Source organism: Equus przewalskii, chromosome 9 (genome assembly GCF_037783145.1).
Source record: "Equus przewalskii isolate Varuska chromosome 9, EquPr2, whole genome shotgun sequence".
Classification (NCBI taxonomy): Eukaryota; Metazoa; Chordata; class Mammalia; order Perissodactyla; family Equidae; genus Equus; species Equus przewalskii.
Window position 1 is genome coordinate 12,424,296 of NC_091839.1, and position 25,041 is coordinate 12,449,336.

General features: G+C 41.4%; 1 pseudogene; it reads left to right on the forward strand.

The window, feature by feature from the left end:
* Positions 1–24,058, forward strand: part of LOC103540593 (cell adhesion molecule CEACAM21-like) — a 123,027-nt pseudogene extending 98,969 nt beyond the window's left edge.
* The last annotated feature ends 983 nt before the right edge of the window (positions 24,059–25,041 follow it).

Sequence of the window (25,041 nt, forward strand, 5' to 3'; positions counted from 1 at the left end):
TGGGCTAGGTTCTATTACATTTAGAAATTATTTACATCAGCAGTTACGTCAAGCGTCTCCCCAAACAAACTCTGGTAACCTGGAACAAAGTTCCTGAAACAGAGACAAATCAGCTACAGCTTCACATATACACATGCACACGCAAGCAACAAAACAGTGGAGCTTGGAGTTCCCCTCTGAGTGAGATCTCTAGTCCTTTCAACAAATTGGAAACCCCCACAGTAGATCCCAGTCACGTGGAAGGAAACCTCTGAAGCAGAGGCAAACAAATGAAAGGAAAAATGAGACTCAGTCAGTTTTCACGAGGCAACTCAACAAAGACAAGTGGGGCCCAGAGTTTTCTCTCTGAGCAAGATCTCTAGTCCTTGCAACAAAATTGGAGCTCCCCAAACAAACTCCAGTAGCCTGGCTCAAAACCCCTGAAAAAAAGGGAAACAAATGAAAGGGAAAATAAGACTTGGTCAGTTTGAATGAGGAAACTCCAGAAAAGGACATCTGTGCCAAACCAGAAGAAGAACAGACAAGGGAAGTGAGGCTGGAGCTGAGGGCACCAGAAAACTGCCTTCAGTGTCTCGGATTCATTCTAATGGAACTGAGAACTTAATCTCCCAAAACATCCAAAAGACCATCTTAGGCCCCACCTCCCACCCCAGCTCCTGCAACACAAATGCCCAGCACACCAGGATTTGTGGGATATAATCCATACAGTCATCTTGTCTACAACAGCTACAGGCTGAGAGGGAACCCAGGCACCCACAGTCAGGTCAGATGCAAGGTACTGAGGACAGTGCCTAGGGCAATCACCCAGTCAGCTGCTAGACTCCTTCCCAGGAAATCCCAGTTGGCTCAGGGCGGCAGAGTTGTGGGCAAAGAGCCTCCTGACTGGCTCACCAAGTTCTTTGCTAAAACAAAAAAAGGTTCGTTTACCCACTGCACAGGAGAGCAAATAACTGGAACGTCAGGCTTGTGTCAAGGAAAGAGGTTGATTGTCAAAGTCAACCAGACAAGGAGATGAGAGTTAAAGCTCAAAAGGGAAAAATGGAGGGGTTTCGATCTGGGATTTTAAGTAGGGGAGGAGGAGCATGTGCTGGGGGTTTAGGCAGGGGTGGGGGAGCATGTAGCCTTGGTGGTTGGTGCCTTCCCACCAGCCAGTGTTTGCCCTTGAAGACTGACTTTCTTTTCCCTGGATTGTCTGGAATTTCCTGGTTAGTTTTCATCTTCAGCCTGTGTTTGGCCTTGTGACGTTGAATCTGCACATCAGGACCTTGAATTCCTGGGAAAGACAACACACTCACATACTATGGAAGGACAGAGAGACCTGGTTACTTTAGACCGACAATTGATTATGCTGAGGATGCACAGCTACAGTTAGCAAAGCTGACTGCAAAGTTTCCTTTTTACTCTTCTTTTAGCCCAGTCAAGATGTTTTAACTTCTTCATTCTCAGTTTCACTCACACATAACTCTGTGTATGCCATGGACATTTAGGAGGAAACTGCGACTCAGCTATGGTCGTCAAAAGCCTCGACATAGCCAGGGCACAGGAAGCTGATCTTAATTTGAATATTATTTGCCAGGCATTCACTTGGTGAGCCTGAGCCAGGATGGGGGTCAGGGGTTGCCAAGGTTTCAAAGGCAACAATATTCTTGGTGTGCTTAGCAATCTATTAGCTGTTAGTCCATCCCTTTTTGAGTAACCCATGACACCCTTTTCAGCCAGGAGTACTTCCTCTGTGGAACTGGGCAGAGTATATAAGAGGCCAAGTCTTCAGCAGAAACCAACAGAAACATTTGGAACCTTTGGGCCATGAATTCCTTTACTTTGTTTACTAAGGGCAAGACCATGAGCATTCTAAAAGCAAGCGTGATTGCATTTATCGCTGATAAGATCTGGAAACTCATACAAGATAAATTAATGACACATGGAATGGAGAAGTTCCTGACTGTCTTAACACCTTTGTCTAAATGTCTAATCAGTGAAATGCTGATGTGGGTGCTGGGCAAGATAGCTTCAGTTGCGTATAACCAGTTGCATGTGAAATGTGTCAAAAGTAGGATCACACATTTCTTTAAAAAGACGATGCATCGCCAACCAGCACAAGTGATTGTGGCTTAATTTCCACTTAGAAGTCCAGCTGTAGAGCTACAAAACACTCATGAAATCTTTTTTTTTTTTTTTTTTTTTGAGGAAGATTCGCCCTGAGCTAATTACTTCCAATCCTCCTCCTTTTGCTGAGGAAGACTGGCCCTGAGCTAACATCCGTGCCCATCTTCCTCTACTTTATACATCAGCCTCCTACCACAGCATGGCTTTTGGCCAAGCAGTACCATGTATGCACCCGGGATCCCAGCTGGCCAACCCTGGGCCGCTGAGAAGTGGAACGTGTCAACTTCAGCGCTGCACCAGTGGGCTGGCCCATCATGAAATCTTAAAAGACCACATCTCTGTCCTTTCACAAGTTGATGCCTTGAGGGAAGTTAACAGCAGAGAATGTGCTTCATTACTAATTATAAATCCCCCACGTTCTGAACGCCACCTTCAGGAGGACACACACCTTTCTGTCTTGGCTTCCTGAACCTCACAGTTTCATCAACCACTGGCAGGAATTTGTGAGATGTTGGTTTTGCTTTCATTATCATCTACCAACTCTGCCTCCCTGACAATAAAAGACGCCTCTGTGACAAAGAAGGGTTTGAAAGTGAGGAAATAAAAACTATCCAGCTGGAATGGAGTCTCATGGTGGTTCTTTGGGGATTTCCTTCTCCTGTTGGGGTGGGTCTCTGGCCTGGGCTCTGAACGGTGCAGCGGTGCCCATCTGGAGCAAACACTTGCCCTTCTGGGAGGAAATTTGTATCAGGGCAGGAGGCTGAGAAGTGTGAGCCTGGATGGGGGTCCGGGCTGCAAAGGTTTCAAAGGTGGAATTCTGGAGCTGAGTCCTGAGGAGGCATTGAAAAGCTCCTACCTCAGGATGGGGTACAGAGGCAGGCACCATAAGTATGAAGAGGGGCTTGGAGATGGCACTTCCCTGTTTTAGGGGACCACCAGAATGGGGAGCTCTGAGACCTGGTGCCATGATGAGTCAACAGAATGAAAAGCCCCTCAGCTGGTTGGCAGGGGCAGATTTTCAAGGGAAAATTATGGTGGGCACAGAGGGAAGGGTGTTACAGCACAAAGGGCACCATCTGCTCATTGGGAGGCAAATGCCAATAATCAAGAGGCAAGGAGGTGGTAGCAAAAGGGCATATTATTAGAGCTTGCTAGCAAGAGGGAAGACGGCTCACTAATGTCCCAAAGAACCATCTCGCAGGGCCAGCCTGGTGGTGCAGTGGTTAAGTTTGCAAGTTCCACATTGGTGGCCCAGGGTTCACTGCTTCAGATCCCGGGTGTGGACCTATGCACCCCTTGTCAAGCCATGCTGTGGCAGGCGTCCCACATATCAAGTAGAGGAAGATGGGCACGGATGTGAGCTCTGGGCCAGACTTCCTCAGCCAAGAGAGGAGGATTGGTGGCGCAAGTCAGCACAGGGCTAATCTTCCTCCAAAAAGAGGAAGAAGGAAAAAAGAGTCTCTATAGTATATTTATTGCCCTGGTCTTGTCAACCAGAAAAGGAGAACGATACTTCTCCCCAAGACACAAGGAAGAAGTTCCACATCCACCATTATCAGCAAAAGCTGAAATTCTCCTTAAACTACTGCTTAAAATCTTGTAGACGAACAGTGAAACATTATTACCTTGTGCTACGTTAGTATTGAAAATATATTTCAAATTACCTTACCACTATGTACGGTGTGCATTCCGTGATCCTCCACATGCAGTAGTATGTATAAATGCCTTATCAAACATAGTAGAGAATATGCATAAAGGGGCATTATCTACCCCATGTGTATAAGAGTGAACACGAGACTATGGATCTTACATAATACATATTATGGTTTATGGTACATAAATTTCCATACCCAACAGATATTCAGAAAGGCTATCCACGATTGATATTACATAGGGCATATGATTATTGGTCCGACATACCACAATAAGTCAAATAATTTCCAGCCAATGTGTATCTCATAACCAATAGATGCTACTTAATCACCAAGCTCTGAGTAACCAACAACCGAGCCACAAATCTGTCCCTATTCTTGCTGCAGGCACAAAACATGAAGGGGTTTCTAGTAATGAACTCTCTCTGACATCTGGTTCTTAATTCAGGATCGTTTCATGTAATCCTGCTCACTCTTTCTCTTTAAGGGAGATGTCTCAATGGACTAACCACTGATAAGTCCATGCTCATGTTACTGAATACAAACACAGTTTTGTTGACTCGCTGCACAGGATAACCAATAACTGCAACACTAGGCTTATGTTAGCCCAAGAAAGTCAAGCCAAGGACTTGTCATGAGACTCTGCCTGCAATACCTATAGATTTGGGTGAATTCCTATCTTCTCAAGGTCCCCCAAATAGCCTGAGTTTCTCGGACCTGCTGGGGAAGTGACCTTTTTTACTTACCTGGGAAGGTTGCTTGGAACCCTGTAAGCAAGGGACCAGGCCAATATTTCCCAGTAGCTTATTTGTTCCACAAAGACAATCCTTGTCCCTCAAAGCTGTTTGGTCATATCTGAGTTTATGCCTGTTGTTCTCAAATAGGACATTCCACTCAAGGCCGTGGTAATATAACCACTGTCTCCAGTTGTGTCATTTTATAAGGAGGATAGATTTTTATTGAACTTATGCAAATAACTGTATTGTTGAGAATATAAGAATACTCATCAAGAATTTTCAAGTTCTGCAGGGATCAGACAGGGGTAAAAGATAAATGTCTCAATTCTGCTTACAAATTGTGATAAGTCACAGTTCCTTGAGAGCAAAGAGAAAGAGCTTCCCTTAAATCTGGAAAAACAAAACGTGAAAAAATCAGCAATATTTCAAGTGAAAAGTCATAAAAATGAGAATCATCCTCATTAGTTTATTTTAGTTTCATGTACTCAATTTCTGAGTTCTTGTTCACAGTTTCATGAGGCCATCAATTTCTCTATTAGCGTTCTCTGATTTCTTACTCAGCTCAGTTTCATAATCTGAAAGCTTATCAGAAACCTGCATTCTAGAAGAAGTGTCAGAGTCCTTCGCATGAAACTCTCTGAAGATGGAACATATTTGCAAAAACAGACTATAATCAAACTGCAAATGACAAAACATGCAACAGTAGCAATGGACAAAGACACTTGGCTATTTCTGTGTTGTACGACACTTGGAAATAATAACAAGACCTATGACTGACAACTAGGACAGGTCAGAATTTTTGGAATGTTATATATATATTTTAAACACTTGTACCAATAATCTTTACTCACACATTATAACATAGGAAGGGTTGTTATCATTTATCCGATAATGCTTCCCCTGTAATTTAATACACCAAATTAGTTTAATATCATCCTCTTTCTAGAAAGAGAGAGCAAATTCTTTGAGGAGTTACAGGGCTGATTGGAAACTCTCAGTTCCCTTTTTGAGGTCAAAAGAAAGACCTTAACTTAGGGGGAATTTCATCAAAAATATCTAAAAGTTTTAAAACACTTGGTCAAATAAGAAACAATGCTTTGTTATCCATCTAGTCAAGGTGACAACAGAAGCAGTAAAAAAAACAAAACAAAACAAAACAACTAAAGAACCCTTAATATAGAAACTTGTCTTCTTTATCAAGAGCAGAGAAAAGCTCAAGAGAATTATCAATTGAAGAGAGAAAGCTAAGTTCTAATTTTGCACCAGCTGACTTTGGATATTGACACCTGTTTATTTAATTACCTTCATTTCAATCTTAGCCAACTTGACCATGTGCAAAGCTCCTCAGCTTTCTACTCCCCCAAAACTTCTGTCACTTACTTTTTGCCGTCAGAATCTGTCCCATGTTTCTTTTCTTTTTTCTTTGCTAGTACTTGAGGACAAATTTATCCTAACAAAACAAAGAAAAATTTCTGTATTGTTTCTAGCTTCTTTACTGAAAACATAAATTTTCCTTTCCTTGTATAAAGGCTTTCTAGAAATAGGTGCTTTCTCATAGAAAATTTCTTGGCATGCACAAAAGATGTTTCTCAATAAACCTAAGCATCTTTGAGTTTCTCTGAGATAAGAAACCAAAGGCACACAAGTCTATGCTTACTAATCGATTTCTAATATTTGATCTCATGTGGAAATGACCTAGATACTCAACGAATTTTTATCATTTAACTTGGTTTGGCAAAACTCTTAAGTTTTAAGTTATCAGAAAGATTTTGGAACCTGCTTTTCAAGCATCTATATCATAAAACATAATTATTCCACACAAGAACTCTTATCTATTTTTATCTATCTAAATTATTTGTTCCCAACAAGAATGTTTTGATTACTCTCAAAGACGTCATGTTACGTTAACAATTGGCCAACATTTTAAGTTATTTTACGCATATACGTGTGACATGAAACTGTTGGACATCATCTTAAGTTATTTTAAGTAAATACACCATAACACATAATTATTGTTCAAAAGTTTCTCCCAAAACGTTCATCCTTTTCACATCTATTTAGTTTACTTGTTCCCAACATTTCTATTTAGATGGCCTACAAAACCCTCGTGAGACATCTCTCAAAGTCAGCTATTTTTCTGAGTTACATTTGCTGACAAATTTTGTAACAGAGATAACATGTTTGCATCATATCCAATGTTGGTAACTCTGAGAACATGTTATTTTAATCAAGACAGCAAATTAAACAAGCTTTCCTTTACCAAAGATCATCTTATATCATGTTGACTTGAAAGACATCTGGGCTAGGTTCTATTACATTTAGAAATTATTTACATCAGCAGTTACGTCAAGCGTCTCCCCAAACAAACTCTGGTAACCTGGAACAAAGTTCCTGAAACAGAGACAAATCAGCTACAGCTTCACATATACACATGCACACGCAAGCAACAAAACAGTGGAGCTTGGAGTTCCCCTCTGAGTGAGATCTCTAGTCCTTTCAACAAATTGGAAACCCCCACAGTAGATCCCAGTCACGTGGAAGGAAACCTCTGAAGCAGAGGCAAACAAATGAAAGGAAAAATGAGACTCAGTCAGTTTTCACGAGGCAACTCAACAAAGACAAGTGGGGCCCAGAGTTTTCTCTCTGAGCAAGATCTCTAGTCCTTGCAACAAAATTGGAGCTCCCCAAACAAACTCCAGTAGCCTGGCTCAAAACCCCTGAAAAAAAGGGAAACAAATGAAAGGGAAAATAAGACTTGGTCAGTTTGAATGAGGAAACTCCAGAAAAGGACATCTGTGCCAAACCAGAAGAAGAACAGACAAGGGAAGTGAGGCTGGAGCTGAGGGCACCAGAAAACTGCCTTCAGTGTCTCGGATTCATTCTAATGGAACTGAGAACTTAATCTCCCAAAACATCCAAAAGACCATCTTAGGCCCCACCTCCCACCCCAGCTCCTGCAACACAAATGCCCAGCACACCAGGATTTGTGGGATATAATCCATACAGTCATCTTGTCTACAACAGCTACAGGCTGAGAGGGAACCCAGGCACCCACAGTCAGGTCAGATGCAAGGTACTGAGGACAGTGCCTAGGGCAATCACCCAGTCAGCTGCTAGACTCCTTCCCAGGAAATCCCAGTTGGCTCAGGGCGGCAGAGTTGTGGGCAAAGAGCCTCCTGACTGGCTCACCAAGTTCTTTGCTAAAACAAAAAAAGGTTCGTTTACCCACTGCACAGGAGAGCAAATAACTGGAACGTCAGGCTTGTGTCAAGGAAAGAGGTTGATTGTCAAAGTCAACCAGACAAGGAGATGAGAGTTAAAGCTCAAAAGGGAAAAATGGAGGGGTTTCGATCTGGGATTTTAAGTAGGGGAGGAGGAGCATGTGCTGGGGGTTTAGGCAGGGGTGGGGGAGCATGTAGCCTTGGTGGTTGGTGCCTTCCCACCAGCCAGTGTTTGCCCTTGAAGACTGACTTTCTTTTCCCTGGATTGTCTGGAATTTCCTGGTTAGTTTTCATCTTCAGCCTGTGTTTGGCCTTGTGACGTTGAATCTGCACATCAGGACCTTGAATTCCTGGGAAAGACAACACACTCACATACTATGGAAGGACAGAGAGACCTGGTTACTTTAGACCGACAATTGATTATGCTGAGGATGCACAGCTACAGTTAGCAAAGCTGACTGCAAAGTTTCCTTTTTACTCTTCTTTTAGCCCAGTCAAGATGTTTTAACTTCTTCATTCTCAGTTTCACTCACACATAACTCTGTGTATGCCATGGACATTTAGGAGGAAACTGCGACTCAGCTATGGTCGTCAAAAGCCTCGACATAGCCAGGGCACAGGAAGCTGATCTTAATTTGAATATTATTTGCCAGGCATTCACTTGGTGAGCCTGAGCCAGGATGGGGGTCAGGGGTTGCCAAGGTTTCAAAGGCAACAATATTCTTGGTGTGCTTAGCAATCTATTAGCTGTTAGTCCATCCCTTTTTGAGTAACCCATGACACCCTTTTCAGCCAGGAGTACTTCCTCTGTGGAACTGGGCAGAGTATATAAGAGGCCAAGTCTTCAGCAGAAACCAACAGAAACATTTGGAACCTTTGGGCCATGAATTCCTTTACTTTGTTTACTAAGGGCAAGACCATGAGCATTCTAAAAGCAAGCGTGATTGCATTTATCGCTGATAAGATCTGGAAACTCATACAAGATAAATTAATGACACATGGAATGGAGAAGTTCCTGACTGTCTTAACACCTTTGTCTAAATGTCTAATCAGTGAAATGCTGATGTGGGTGCTGGGCAAGATAGCTTCAGTTGCGTATAACCAGTTGCATGTGAAATGTGTCAAAAGTAGGATCACACATTTCTTTAAAAAGACGATGCATCGCCAACCAGCACAAGTGATTGTGGCTTAATTTCCACTTAGAAGTCCAGCTGTAGAGCTACAAAACACTCATGAAATCTTTTTTTTTTTTTTTTTTTTGAGGAAGATTCGCCCTGAGCTAATTACTTCCAATCCTCCTCCTTTTGCTGAGGAAGACTGGCCCTGAGCTAACATCCGTGCCCATCTTCCTCTACTTTATACATCAGCCTCCTACCACAGCATGGCTTTTGGCCAAGCAGTACCATGTATGCACCCGGGATCCCAGCTGGCCAACCCTGGGCCGCTGAGAAGTGGAACGTGTCAACTTCAGCGCTGCACCAGTGGGCTGGCCCATCATGAAATCTTAAAAGACCACATCTCTGTCCTTTCACAAGTTGATGCCTTGAGGGAAGTTAACAGCAGAGAATGTGCTTCATTACTAATTATAAATCCCCCACGTTCTGAACGCCACCTTCAGGAGGACACACACCTTTCTGTCTTGGCTTCCTGAACCTCACAGTTTCATCAACCACTGGCAGGAATTTGTGAGATGTTGGTTTTGCTTTCATTATCATCTACCAACTCTGCCTCCCTGACAATAAAAGACGCCTCTGTGACAAAGAAGGGTTTGAAAGTGAGGAAATAAAAACTATCCAGCTGGAATGGAGTCTCATGGTGGTTCTTTGGGGATTTCCTTCTCCTGTTGGGGTGGGTCTCTGGCCTGGGCTCTGAACGGTGCAGCGGTGCCCATCTGGAGCAAACACTTGCCCTTCTGGGAGGAAATTTGTATCAGGGCAGGAGGCTGAGAAGTGTGAGCCTGGATGGGGGTCCGGGCTGCAAAGGTTTCAAAGGTGGAATTCTGGAGCTGAGTCCTGAGGAGGCATTGAAAAGCTCCTACCTCAGGATGGGGTACAGAGGCAGGCACCATAAGTATGAAGAGGGGCTTGGAGATGGCACTTCCCTGTTTTAGGGGACCACCAGAATGGGGAGCTCTGAGACCTGGTGCCATGATGAGTCAACAGAATGAAAAGCCCCTCAGCTGGTTGGCAGGGGCAGATTTTCAAGGGAAAATTATGGTGGGCACAGAGGGAAGGGTGTTACAGCACAAAGGGCACCATCTGCTCATTGGGAGGCAAATGCCAATAATCAAGAGGCAAGGAGGTGGTAGCAAAAGGGCATATTATTAGAGCTTGCTAGCAAGAGGGAAGACGGCTCACTAATGTCCCAAAGAACCATCTCGCAGGGCCAGCCTGGTGGTGCAGTGGTTAAGTTTGCAAGTTCCACATTGGTGGCCCAGGGTTCACTGCTTCAGATCCCGGGTGTGGACCTATGCACCCCTTGTCAAGCCATGCTGTGGCAGGCGTCCCACATATCAAGTAGAGGAAGATGGGCACGGATGTGAGCTCTGGGCCAGACTTCCTCAGCCAAGAGAGGAGGATTGGTGGCGCAAGTCAGCACAGGGCTAATCTTCCTCCAAAAAGAGGAAGAAGGAAAAAAGAGTCTCTATAGTATATTTATTGCCCTGGTCTTGTCAACCAGAAAAGGAGAACGATACTTCTCCCCAAGACACAAGGAAGAAGTTCCACATCCACCATTATCAGCAAAAGCTGAAATTCTCCTTAAACTACTGCTTAAAATCTTGTAGACGAACAGTGAAACATTATTACCTTGTGCTACGTTAGTATTGAAAATATATTTCAAATTACCTTACCACTATGTACGGTGTGCATTCCGTGATCCTCCACATGCAGTAGTATGTATAAATGCCTTATCAAACATAGTAGAGAATATGCATAAAGGGGCATTATCTACCCCATGTGTATAAGAGTGAACACGAGACTATGGATCTTACATAATACATATTATGGTTTATGGTACATAAATTTCCATACCCAACAGATATTCAGAAAGGCTATCCACGATTGATATTACATAGGGCATATGATTATTGGTCCGACATACCACAATAAGTCAAATAATTTCCAGCCAATGTGTATCTCATAACCAATAGATGCTACTTAATCACCAAGCTCTGAGTAACCAACAACCGAGCCACAAATCTGTCCCTATTCTTGCTGCAGGCACAAAACATGAAGGGGTTTCTAGTAATGAACTCTCTCTGACATCTGGTTCTTAATTCAGGATCGTTTCATGTAATCCTGCTCACTCTTTCTCTTTAAGGGAGATGTCTCAATGGACTAACCACTGATAAGTCCATGCTCATGTTACTGAATACAAACACAGTTTTGTTGACTCGCTGCACAGGATAACCAATAACTGCAACACTAGGCTTATGTTAGCCCAAGAAAGTCAAGCCAAGGACTTGTCATGAGACTCTGCCTGCAATACCTATAGATTTGGGTGAATTCCTATCTTCTCAAGGTCCCCCAAATAGCCTGAGTTTCTCGGACCTGCTGGGGAAGTGACCTTTTTTACTTACCTGGGAAGGTTGCTTGGAACCCTGTAAGCAAGGGACCAGGCCAATATTTCCCAGTAGCTTATTTGTTCCACAAAGACAATCCTTGTCCCTCAAAGCTGTTTGGTCATATCTGAGTTTATGCCTGTTGTTCTCAAATAGGACATTCCACTCAAGGCCGTGGTAATATAACCACTGTCTCCAGTTGTGTCATTTTATAAGGAGGATAGATTTTTATTGAACTTATGCAAATAACTGTATTGTTGAGAATATAAGAATACTCATCAAGAATTTTCAAGTTCTGCAGGGATCAGACAGGGGTAAAAGATAAATGTCTCAATTCTGCTTACAAATTGTGATAAGTCACAGTTCCTTGAGAGCAAAGAGAAAGAGCTTCCCTTAAATCTGGAAAAACAAAACGTGAAAAAATCAGCAATATTTCAAGTGAAAAGTCATAAAAATGAGAATCATCCTCATTAGTTTATTTTAGTTTCATGTACTCAATTTCTGAGTTCTTGTTCACAGTTTCATGAGGCCATCAATTTCTCTATTAGCGTTCTCTGATTTCTTACTCAGCTCAGTTTCATAATCTGAAAGCTTATCAGAAACCTGCATTCTAGAAGAAGTGTCAGAGTCCTTCGCATGAAACTCTCTGAAGATGGAACATATTTGCAAAAACAGACTATAATCAAACTGCAAATGACAAAACATGCAACAGTAGCAATGGACAAAGACACTTGGCTATTTCTGTGTTGTACGACACTTGGAAATAATAACAAGACCTATGACTGACAACTAGGACAGGTCAGAATTTTTGGAATGTTATATATATATTTTAAACACTTGTACCAATAATCTTTACTCACACATTATAACATAGGAAGGGTTGTTATCATTTATCCGATAATGCTTCCCCTGTAATTTAATACACCAAATTAGTTTAATATCATCCTCTTTCTAGAAAGAGAGAGCAAATTCTTTGAGGAGTTACAGGGCTGATTGGAAACTCTCAGTTCCCTTTTTGAGGTCAAAAGAAAGACCTTAACTTAGGGGGAATTTCATCAAAAATATCTAAAAGTTTTAAAACACTTGGTCAAATAAGAAACAATGCTTTGTTATCCATCTAGTCAAGGTGACAACAGAAGCAGTAAAAAAAACAAAACAAAACAAAACAACTAAAGAACCCTTAATATAGAAACTTGTCTTCTTTATCAAGAGCAGAGAAAAGCTCAAGAGAATTATCAATTGAAGAGAGAAAGCTAAGTTCTAATTTTGCACCAGCTGACTTTGGATATTGACACCTGTTTATTTAATTACCTTCATTTCAATCTTAGCCAACTTGACCATGTGCAAAGCTCCTCAGCTTTCTACTCCCCCAAAACTTCTGTCACTTACTTTTTGCCGTCAGAATCTGTCCCATGTTTCTTTTCTTTTTTCTTTGCTAGTACTTGAGGACAAATTTATCCTAACAAAACAAAGAAAAATTTCTGTATTGTTTCTAGCTTCTTTACTGAAAACATAAATTTTCCTTTCCTTGTATAAAGGCTTTCTAGAAATAGGTGCTTTCTCATAGAAAATTTCTTGGCATGCACAAAAGATGTTTCTCAATAAACCTAAGCATCTTTGAGTTTCTCTGAGATAAGAAACCAAAGGCACACAAGTCTATGCTTACTAATCGATTTCTAATATTTGATCTCATGTGGAAATGACCTAGATACTCAACGAATTTTTATCATTTAACTTGGTTTGGCAAAACTCTTAAGTTTTAAGTTATCAGAAAGATTTTGGAACCTGCTTTTCAAGCATCTATATCATAAAACATAATTATTCCACACAAGAACTCTTATCTATTTTTATCTATCTAAATTATTTGTTCCCAACAAGAATGTTTTGATTACTCTCAAAGACGTCATGTTACGTTAACAATTGGCCAACATTTTAAGTTATTTTACGCATATACGTGTGACATGAAACTGTTGGACATCATCTTAAGTTATTTTAAGTAAATACACCATAACACATAATTATTGTTCAAAAGTTTCTCCCAAAACGTTCATCCTTTTCACATCTATTTAGTTTACTTGTTCCCAACATTTCTATTTAGATGGCCTACAAAACCCTCGTGAGACATCTCTCAAAGTCAGCTATTTTTCTGAGTTACATTTGCTGACAAATTTTGTAACAGAGATAACATGTTTGCATCATATCCAATGTTGGTAACTCTGAGAACATGTTATTTTAATCAAGACAGCAAATTAAACAAGCTTTCCTTTACCAAAGATCATCTTATATCATGTTGACTTGAAAGACATCTGGGCTAGGTTCTATTACATTTAGAAATTATTTACATCAGCAGTTACGTCAAGCGTCTCCCCAAACAAACTCTGGTAACCTGGAACAAAGTTCCTGAAACAGAGACAAATCAGCTACAGCTTCACATATACACATGCACACGCAAGCAACAAAACAGTGGAGCTTGGAGTTCCCCTCTGAGTGAGATCTCTAGTCCTTTCAACAAATTGGAAACCCCCACAGTAGATCCCAGTCACGTGGAAGGAAACCTCTGAAGCAGAGGCAAACAAATGAAAGGAAAAATGAGACTCAGTCAGTTTTCACGAGGCAACTCAACAAAGACAAGTGGGGCCCAGAGTTTTCTCTCTGAGCAAGATCTCTAGTCCTTGCAACAAAATTGGAGCTCCCCAAACAAACTCCAGTAGCCTGGCTCAAAACCCCTGAAAAAAAGGGAAACAAATGAAAGGGAAAATAAGACTTGGTCAGTTTGAATGAGGAAACTCCAGAAAAGGACATCTGTGCCAAACCAGAAGAAGAACAGACAAGGGAAGTGAGGCTGGAGCTGAGGGCACCAGAAAACTGCCTTCAGTGTCTCGGATTCATTCTAATGGAACTGAGAACTTAATCTCCCAAAACATCCAAAAGACCATCTTAGGCCCCACCTCCCACCCCAGCTCCTGCAACACAAATGCCCAGCACACCAGGATTTGTGGGATATAATCCATACAGTCATCTTGTCTACAACAGCTACAGGCTGAGAGGGAACCCAGGCACCCACAGTCAGGTCAGATGCAAGGTACTGAGGACAGTGCCTAGGGCAATCACCCAGTCAGCTGCTAGACTCCTTCCCAGGAAATCCCAGTTGGCTCAGGGCGGCAGAGTTGTGGGCAAAGAGCCTCCTGACTGGCTCACCAAGTTCTTTGCTAAAACAAAAAAAGGTTCGTTTACCCACTGCACAGGAGAGCAAATAACTGGAACGTCAGGCTTGTGTCAAGGAAAGAGGTTGATTGTCAAAGTCAACCAGACAAGGAGATGAGAGTTAAAGCTCAAAAGGGAAAAATGGAGGGGTTTCGATCTGGGATTTTAAGTAGGGGAGGAGGAGCATGTGCTGGGGGTTTAGGCAGGGGTGGGGGAGCATGTAGCCTTGGTGGTTGGTGCCTTCCCACCAGCCAGTGTTTGCCCTTGAAGACTGACTTTCTTTTCCCTGGATTGTCTGGAATTTCCTGGTTAGTTTTCATCTTCAGCCTGTGTTTGGCCTTGTGACGTTGAATCTGCACATCAGGACCTTGAATTCCTGGGAAAGACAACACACTCACATACTATGGAAGGACAGAGAGACCTGGTTACTTTAGACCGACAATTGATTATGCTGAGGATGCACAGCTACAGTTAGCAAAGCTGACTGCAAAGTTTCCTTTTTACTCTTCTTTTAGCCCAGTCAAGATGTTTTAACTTCTTCATTCTCAGTTTCACTCACACATAACTCTGTGTATGCCATGGACATTTAGGAGGAAACTGCGACTCAGCTATGGTCGTCAAAAGCCTCGACATAGCCAGGGCACAGGAAGCTGATCTTAATTTGAATATTATTTGCCAGGCATTCACTTGGTGAGCCTGAGCCAGGATGGGGGTCAGGGGTTGCCAAGGTTTCAAAGGCAACAATATTCTTGGTGTGCTTAGCAATCTATTAGCTGTTAGTCCATCCCTTTTTGAGTAACCCATGACACCCTTTTCAGCCAGGAGTACTTCCTCTGTGGAACTGGGCAGAGTATATAAGAGGCCAAGTCTTCAGCAGAAACCAACAGAAACATTTGGAACCTTTGGGCCATGAATTCCTTTACTTTGTTTACTAAGGGCAAGACCATGAGCATTCTAAAAGCAAGCGTGATTGCATTTATCGCTGATAAGATCTGGAAACTCATACAAGATAAATTAATGACACATGGAATGGAGAAGTTCCTGACTGTCTTAACACCTTTGTCTAAATGTCTAATCAGTGAAATGCTGATGTGGGTGCTGGGCAAGATAGCTTCAGTTGCGTATAACCAGTTGCATGTGAAATGTGTCAAAAGTAGGATCACACATTTCTTTAAAAAGACGATGCATCGCCAACCAGCACAAGTGATTGTGGCTTAATTTCCACTTAGAAGTCCAGCTGTAGAGCTACAAAACACTCATGAAATCTTTTTTTTTTTTTTTTTTTGAGGAAGATTCGCCCTGAGCTAATTACTTCCAATCCTCCTCCTTTTGCTGAGGAAGACTGGCCCTGAGCTAACATCCGTGCCCATCTTCCTCTACTTTATACATCAGCCTCCTACCACAGCATGGCTTTTGGCCAAGCAGTACCATGTATGCACCCGGGATCCCAGCTGGCCAACCCTGGGCCGCTGAGAAGTGGAACGTGTCAACTTCAGCGCTGCACCAGTGGGCTGGCCCATCATGAAATCTTAAAAGACCACATCTCTGTCCTTTCACAAGTTGATGCCTTGAGGGAAGTTAACAGCAGAGAATGTGCTTCATTACTAATTATAAATCCCCCACGTTCTGAACGCCACCTTCAGGAGGACACACACCTTTCTGTCTTGGCTTCCTGAACCTCACAGTTTCATCAACCACTGGCAGGAATTTGTGAGATGTTGGTTTTGCTTTCATTATCATCTACCAACTCTGCCTCCCTGACAATAAAAGACGCCTCTGTGACAAAGAAGGGTTTGAAAGTGAGGAAATAAAAACTATCCAGCTGGAATGGAGTCTCATGGTGGTTCTTTGGGGATTTCCTTCTCCTGTTGGGGTGGGTCTCTGGCCTGGGCTCTGAACGGTGCAGCGGTGCCCATCTGGAGCAAACACTTGCCCTTCTGGGAGGAAATTTGTATCAGGGCAGGAGGCTGAGAAGTGTGAGCCTGGATGGGGGTCCGGGCTGCAAAGGTTTCAAAGGTGGAATTCTGGAGCTGAGTCCTGAGGAGGCATTGAAAAGCTCCTACCTCAGGATGGGGTACAGAGGCAGGCACCATAAGTATGAAGAGGGGCTTGGAGATGGCACTTCCCTGTTTTAGGGGACCACCAGAATGGGGAGCTCCGAGACCTGGCGCCATGATGAGTCAACAGAATGAAAAGCCCCTCAGCTGGTTGGCAGGGGCAGATTTTCAAGGGAAAATTATGGTGGGCACAGAGGGAAGGGTGTTACAGCACAAAGGGCACCATCTGCTCATTGGGAGGCAAATGCCAATAATCAAGAGGCAAGGAGGTGGTAGCAAAAGGGCATATTATTAGAGCTTGCTAGCAAGAGGGAAGACGGCTCACTAATGTCCCAAAGAACCATCTCGCAGGGCCAGCCTGGTGGTGCAGTGGTTAAGTTTGCAAGTTCCACATTGGTGGCCCAGGGTTCACTGCTTCAGATCCCGGGTGTGGACCTATGCACCCCTTGTCAAGCCATGCTGTGGCAGGCGTCCCACATATCAAGTAGAGGAAGATGGGCACGGATGTGAGCTCTGGGCCAGACTTCCTCAGCCAAGAGAGGAGGATTGGTGGCGCAAGTCAGCACAGGGCTAATCTTCCTCCAAAAAGAGGAAGAAGGAAAAAAGAGTCTCTATAGTATATTTATTGCCCTGGTCTTGTCAACCAGAAAAGGAGAACGATACTTCTCCCCAAGACACAAGGAAGAAGTTCCACATCCACCATTATCAGCAAAAGCTGAAATTCTCCTTAAACTACTGCTTAAAATCTTGTAGACGAACAGTGAAACATTATTACCTTGTGCTACGTTAGTATTGAAAATATATTTCAAATTACCTTACCACTATGTACGGTGTGCATTCCGTGATCCTCCACATGCAGTAGTATGTATAAATGCCTTATCAAACATAGTAGAGAATATGCATAAAGGGGCATTATCTACCCCATGTGTATAAGAGTGAACACGAGACTATGGATCTTACATAATACATATTATGGTTTATGGTACATAAATTTCCATACCCAACAGATATTCAGAAAGGCTATCCACGATTGATATTACATAGGGCATATGATTATTGGTCCGACATACCACAATAAGTCAAATAATTTCCAGCCAATGTGTATCTCATAACCAATAGATGCTACTTAATCACCAAGCTCTGAGTAACCAACAACCGAGCCACAAATCTGTCCCTATTCTTGCTGCAGGCACAAAACATGAAGGGGTTTCTAGTAATGAACTCTCTCTGACATCTGGTTCTTAATTCAGGATCGTTTCATGTAATCCTGCTCACTCTTTCTCTTTAAGGGAGATGTCTCAATGGACTAACCACTGATAAGTCCATGCTCATGTTACTGAATACAAACACAGTTTTGTTGACTCGCTGCACAGGATAACCAATAACTGCAACACTAGGCTTATGTTAGCCCAAGAAAGTCAAGCCAAGGACTTGTCATGAGACTCTGCCTGCAATACCTATAGATTTGGGTGAATTCCTATCTTCTCAAGGTCCCCCAAATAGCCTGAGTTTCTCGGACCTGCTGGGGAAGTGACCTTTTTTACTTACCTGGGAAGGTTGCTTGGAACCCTGTAAGCAAGGGACCAGGCCAATATTTCCCAGTAGCTTATTTGTTCCACAAAGACAATCCTTGTCCCTCAAAGCTGTTTGGTCATATCTGAGTTTATGCCTGTTGTTCTCAAATAGGACATTCCACTCAAGGCCGTGGTAATATAACCACTGTCTCCAGTTGTGTCATTTTATAAGGAGGATAGATTTTTATTGAACTTATGCAAATAACTGTATTGTTGAGAATATAAGAATACTCATCAAGAATTTTCAAGTTCTGCAGGGATCAGACAGGGGTAAAAGATAAATGTCTCAATTCTGCTTACAAATTGTGATAAGTCACAGTTCCTTGAGAGCAAAGAGAAAGAGCTTCCCTTAAATCTGGAAAAACAAAACGTGAAAAAATCAGCAATATTTCAAGTGAAAAGTCATAAAAATGAGAATCATCCTCATTAGTTTATTTTAGTTTCATGTACTCAATTTCTGAGTTCTTGTTCACAGTTTCATGAGGCCATCAATTTCTCTATTAGCGTTCTCTGATTTCTTACTCAGCTCAGTTTCATAATCTGAAAGCTTATCAGAAACCTGCATTCTAGAAGAAGTGTCAGAGTCCTTCGCATGAAACTCTCTGAAGATGGAACATATTTGCAAAAACAGACTATAATCAAACTGCAAATGACAAAACATGCAACAGTAGCAATGGACAAAGACACTTGGCTATTTCTGTGTTGTACGACACTTGGAAATAATAACAAGACCTATGACTGACAACTAGGACAGGTCAGAATTTTTGGAATGTTATATATATATTTTAAACACTTGTACCAATAATCTTTACTCACACATTATAACATAGGAAGGGTTGTTATCATTTATCCGATAATGCTTCCCCTGTAATTTAATACACCAAATTAGTTTAATATCATCCTCTTTCTAGAAAGAGAGAGCAAATTCTTTGAGGAGTTACAGGGCTGATTGGAAACTCTCAGTTCCCTTTTTGAGGTCAAAAGAAAGACCTTAACTTAGGGGGAATTTCATCAAAAATATCTAAAAGTTTTAAAACACTTGGTCAAATAAGAAACAATGCTTTGTTATCCATCTAGTCAAGGTGACAACAGAAGCAGTAAAAAAAACAAAACAAAACAAAACAACTAAAGAACCCTTAATATAGAAACTTGTCTTCTTTATCAAGAGCAGAGAAAAGCTCAAGAGAATTATCAATTGAAGAGAGAAAGCTAAGTTCTAATTTTGCACCAGCTGACTTTGGATATTGACACCTGTTTATTTAATTACCTTCATTTCAATCTTAGCCAACTTGACCATGTGCAAAGCTCCTCAGCTTTCTACTCCCCCAAAACTTCTGTCACTTACTTTTTGCCGTCAGAATCTGTCCCATGTTTCTTTTCTTTTTTCTTTGCTAGTACTTGAGGACAAATTTATCCTAACAAAACAAAGAAAAATTTCTGTATTGTTTCTAGCTTCTTTACTGAAAACATAAATTTTCCTTTCCTTGTATAAAGGCTTTCTAGAAATAGGTGCTTTCTCATAGAAAATTTCTTGGCATGCACAAAAGATGTTTCTCAATAAACCTAAGCATCTTTGAGTTTCTCTGAGATAAGAAACCAAAGGCACACAAGTCTATGCTTACTAATCGATTTCTAATATTTGATCTCATGTGGAAATGACCTAGATACTCAACGAATTTTTATCATTTAACTTGGTTTGGCAAAACTCTTAAGTTTTAAGTTATCAGAAAGATTTTGGAACCTGCTTTTCAAGCATCTATATCATAAAACATAATTATTCCACACAAGAACTCTTATCTATTTTTATCTATCTAAATTATTTGTTCCCAACAAGAATGTTTTGATTACTCTCAAAGACGTCATGTTACGTTAACAATTGGCCAACATTTTAAGTTATTTTACGCATATACGTGTGACATGAAACTGTTGGACATCATCTTAAGTTATTTTAAGTAAATACACCATAACACATAATTATTGTTCAAAAGTTTCTCCCAAAACGTTCATCCTTTTCACATCTATTTAGTTTACTTGTTCCCAACATTTCTATTTAGATGGCCTACAAAACCCTCATGAGACATCTCTCAAAGTCAGCTATTTTTCTGAGTTACATTTGCTGACAAATTTTGTAACAGAGATAACATGTTTGCATCATATCCAATGTTGGTAACTCTGAGAACATGTTATTTTAATCAAGACAGCAAATTAAACAAGCTTTCCTTTACCAAAGATCATCTTATATCATGTTGACTTGAAAGACATCTGGGCTAGGTTCTATTACATTTAGAAATTATTTACATCAGCAGTTACGTCAAGCGTCTCCCCAAACAAACTCTGGTAACCTGGAACAAAGTTCCTGAAACAGAGACAAATCAGCTACAGCTTCACATATACACATGCACACGCAAGCAACAAAACAGTGGAGCTTGGAGTTCCCCTCTGAGTGAGATCTCTAGTCCTTTCAACAAATTGGAAACCCCCACAGTAGATCCCAGTCACGTGGAAGGAAACCTCTGAAGCAGAGGCAAACAAATGAAAGGAAAAATGAGACTCAGTCAGTTTTCACAAGGCAACTCAAGAAAAACAATGGCAGACATCACGTTCTGCTCCCAAAGCTAAGGAGCTTCTGTCTGTCCTGTCACTCTTTTCTGGATCATTCCTTAGACTCTATTGATTATTGGGTCACTGCATCCTGTCAGTCAAAATCACCTGGAAGGTTCTGATCCACTCTTTGCCCTGAGGCCTGATTACTCTCCCGATTGTTGTACTTGCTCCTGGTTCTCAGGTACTACTTTCGCTCAAAGCAGACCCATCATTACCCATCTATAGGAGAACATTGAAAATGGTGCCCCAGAGAAAATACAACTCTCTAGGTGATGGGCGTGTCTACAGTGGGAAGGATTCATCCCTGTTAACCAGGCAGTCAACTGGTTAGTGAAGACCCATAAGACGGCTGGAGGGTGAAGTGGGGGTTGTGTGTGTCTCTCCCCTGTCCTGTGTCTTTTCATGACCAAATCCTGCTAACATATTGATATTTGAGAAAGTCTGTGCTTTCTCCCAGACATGGCACGGGTACCCTTACTTTCGCTGAGTGCTCTGATCCTCATGAATATGTCTTGAGATACACAAGCCTGTCTTATTCTTTTAAGGACTCGGGTTGAATGAGAGGTGAGAGATGCCAACTCTGAGTGAAGATGCATGGGAGAAATCAAGGTACCACACAAGGCAATGTTCTGTGTTAACAACCTGCACAGAAGAGTTACCTACAGCCATCATCACAATCAGCAACTTCAACCCAGTGGAGCACAAGGGCCCTGTATTGTTAATGTGAACCTGAGATTCAGAACACCACCTACATGTTGTCAATCAACAGTCAGAGCCTGGATATAATAGGTCACATTGCATTCTGTGTAAAATTTTTTGAATAATCACCATACTGTTATCCACAGTGACAGTAGCCATTCTAATAGATATGAAAGGTTATGCTATTGTAGTTTTGATTTGCATTTCCCCAAGGATTAATAATGTTGAGCATCTTTTCATGTGCTTATTGGCTATTTGTACATTTTCTATGGGGCAACATATACTCAAGAGCTTTGCCCATTTTTCTATCAGGTCATTTGGTTTTGTTCTTATTGAGTTTAGGAGTTGTATGTTCTGGATATTGACCCCTTATTGATATGTAATTTGCAAATTATTTTCTCCCATTTCATAGGTGACCTTTCGCTCTATTGATTGTGTCTTTTGATGAATTGGAGTTTTGTTTTTTATTTTTAACAAAGTCCAATTTGTCTGTTTTTTCTTTTCTTTTTCTTTGCTTGTGTTCTTAGGGTCAAATTAAAGAAATCATTGCCAAATATAATGTCACGAAGATTTTCCCCTACGTTTTCTTCTAAGAGTTTTATAGTTTTAGGTCTTACCCTTAGAGTTTGATCCATTTTGAGTTAATTTGTGTACGTGATGTAAGACACTGGTCCAACTTCATTCTTCTGCATGGAATTATCCAGTTTTCCAAAATTGTTTGCTGAAACAACTGTCCTTTCTCCATTGAATGGTCTGGGCTCCCTTGTCAAAATCATGTGATCACATAATCGAGGCTTTATTTCTGGATCTCTATTGTATTCTATGGCCTATATGTATCTTTTTATGTCAGTGCCGCACTATTTTGATTCTTCAGCTCTATGGTAAGTTTTCAAATCAGGATGTGGGAATCCTCCAATTTTATTCTCTTTTTTAAAGATTGTTTTAACTATTCAGGTTCCGTTGAATTTTTGGTTGGATTTGTCTATTTCTGCAAAAACTTCACTGAGATTTTGATAAGGATTGTATAAAATGTGTAGATAGTTGGGGGTATAATGGCATCTTAACAATATTAATTCTTCCCATCCATAAACATGGATGCCTTTCCATTTCTTTGTGTCTTCTTTCATTACTTTCAGAATGTTTGATAGTTTTCTGTATACACATCTTTCACCTCCTTGATTAAGTTTATTCCTAAGTATTTTATTCTTTTTTATGCTATTGGAAATGGAATTGTTTTCCTAATTTCCTTTCTGGACTGTTTATTGTTATTGTATATAAACATAAACATATTTTGAATGTTGATTTTGTTTCCTGCAATTTTGTGGAATTTGTATATTAGATCTAACAGTTCTTTTGTGTCCAGATGGAATTTTTAGAGTTTTCTACATATAAGATTTTGTCTTCTGCTAAAAGAGATAATTCTTCTTCTTCCTTTCCAATTTGGATGCCTTTTATTTCTTCTTGCCTCATTGTTCTGCCTAGTACTCCTAGTACTATGTTAAATAGAAGTGGCAAAAGCAGCATTCTTGTCTTGTTCATGATCATAGAGGAAAATTTCAGTATTTCACCATTGAGTAACATGCCAGCTTCAGGCATTTCAGTTATGACCTTTGTCATATTGAGTAGTTTCCTTATATTCTTAACAGTCCATGTCTTTTCTCTAACCACTTCTCTCTAGAGATTTCCTTCACTGTGATATTCAGTCCACAGGCCAAGAAGTAAAAGTCATATTCAGAGTAAAAACTTCTTTATATTATATGTTCTCCAGGTCCTAAGGTTGTGAAGCCTGGTGTGGCTATCTTCACTCCCTAATAAATTATTTAACAAGAAGTGAATGCATTCTCACTTTATGTAATGTCCCCTTGGCCCCAGAGACAGACAGGGCTGGCAAGCCTGCCTTCCCAAACACATGTAAGACTCTATAGTGAATGTGGCCTGATCTTATTGACATCAAAGAAAGTTCTAGGAAAAAAATCAGTAAAAGTTCATGAGAGAAAAATTCAACCTGATGATGAGTTTGTAGGACACATGGGATGAGTAGCAGTTCCTGGTGCTGATACTACAGAGATATACTGGGGAACTCATCAGGGGTACCCTTGGGGTTATCTGGGGATCAACGTGGGAGGTACAGCCATCTCCTTACAGATTTTCGTCTGAACAAAGACACTCATCCTTCTGCAGGAATCAAGGCCATCCTCTGAGTCACTATTTTAGAGCTCACTGGGGCCCCGTGAGTGGCTGTGATCTTTGAGGAAGGAGAATGGCCCCAGATCCCAGGCCCACTCTGTCAGCCACCTCCTCTGTTTCTCTACAGAGTCAGTGGCACAGCTCTCCATCCAAGCTAGCAACACCACAGTCACAGAACACAAGGATGCCGTGGTCCTGACCTGCCTCACAAATGACACTGGGATCTCCATCCAGTGGTTCTTCAGTAATCAGAGTCTATGGCTCACAGAGAGACTGAAGCTGTCCCATGACAACAGCACTCTCATTATAGACCCTGTCAGAAGGGAGGATGCTGGGCATCATCAGTGTGAAGTCTCCAACCTGGTCAGTTCCAGCAAAAGTGACCTCTGAGGCTGGATGTGAAATATGAGTCAGGCCCTCTGGATCTCTTCTCATCCTCTGTTACTAATCTCTGAACAGATTGTTTGTCTTATCTGTAGAATGAGGGTTCTGATACACTTTTAAAGTAGAGTTGTTGTAATAGTCAATGATGAAGGTGGCAATTCCTTAGAAGACTTGCATTAAGTCAATAAATCTTCACCAACGTGAACTGGTTTTGTCATTATTGTTGGCTCAATGCCAAATTCCACCCCAGATTTAAGCTCTTGTTGGTCTCAGTTCCACCATCTCCACGGTAGAAGGATGAGAAGTGGTTGTGCAGTGAGAGGTGGGAGCCCATGATAAGCTCTCAGGAATCCCAGTTCTACGCCTCCTCCAAGTGGAGGCGTGGATGATGCCTGGACTGTGACACAGACATCAGGAATAGTCAGGAGCACATCCATGTGAGTATCAACACTGATCATTTTCCCCCTGACTGATTCCTCTCAAAGAATTCCTAGAGCCTTCCAGAATTTTTTGTGTCAATAGAGTATTTTTGTGTCGATAGAGTTTTTTGTGTAGGTTCAGTAAGACTCTGTATTCCTTGTAACTAGGATATCATTGGAAACCTTTCTGATAGAACCACAGCTCTAAATTGAATGTCCTAGTTGAGAATGATGCCCATGGGATCAGATATGACCCACACTTTAAGAAGCTAAGGTTGACGTGATGAGGATTTGGGGATCTGAAGAAAAGAAGATGTCACGCAAAGTTATAGAGACTGCAGGTGAGTCCTGATGTCTAGGCTTCTTAATATCAAGGGGCTGTTAAAAGTCCCACCTGAGGTTCCTTAGGAAACCCTGCATCAGAGGAAACTATGTAGTGAGTACAATCCCACCACAACTGTGTAAATAATCAGGCCAAATTGAATGAGAGAAGCCTTGTTTCAGGATGAAGAACACATTTCCTTGGAGATGATCTTTGTTCAAAAGGAAAGTGACTGTCAGAGAAATGTTGTGTTTCCATGGAAAAGTCCAGCAAGCAGAGCCTTCTGATAAGATTCTGGCCCTGTTCACTGTCT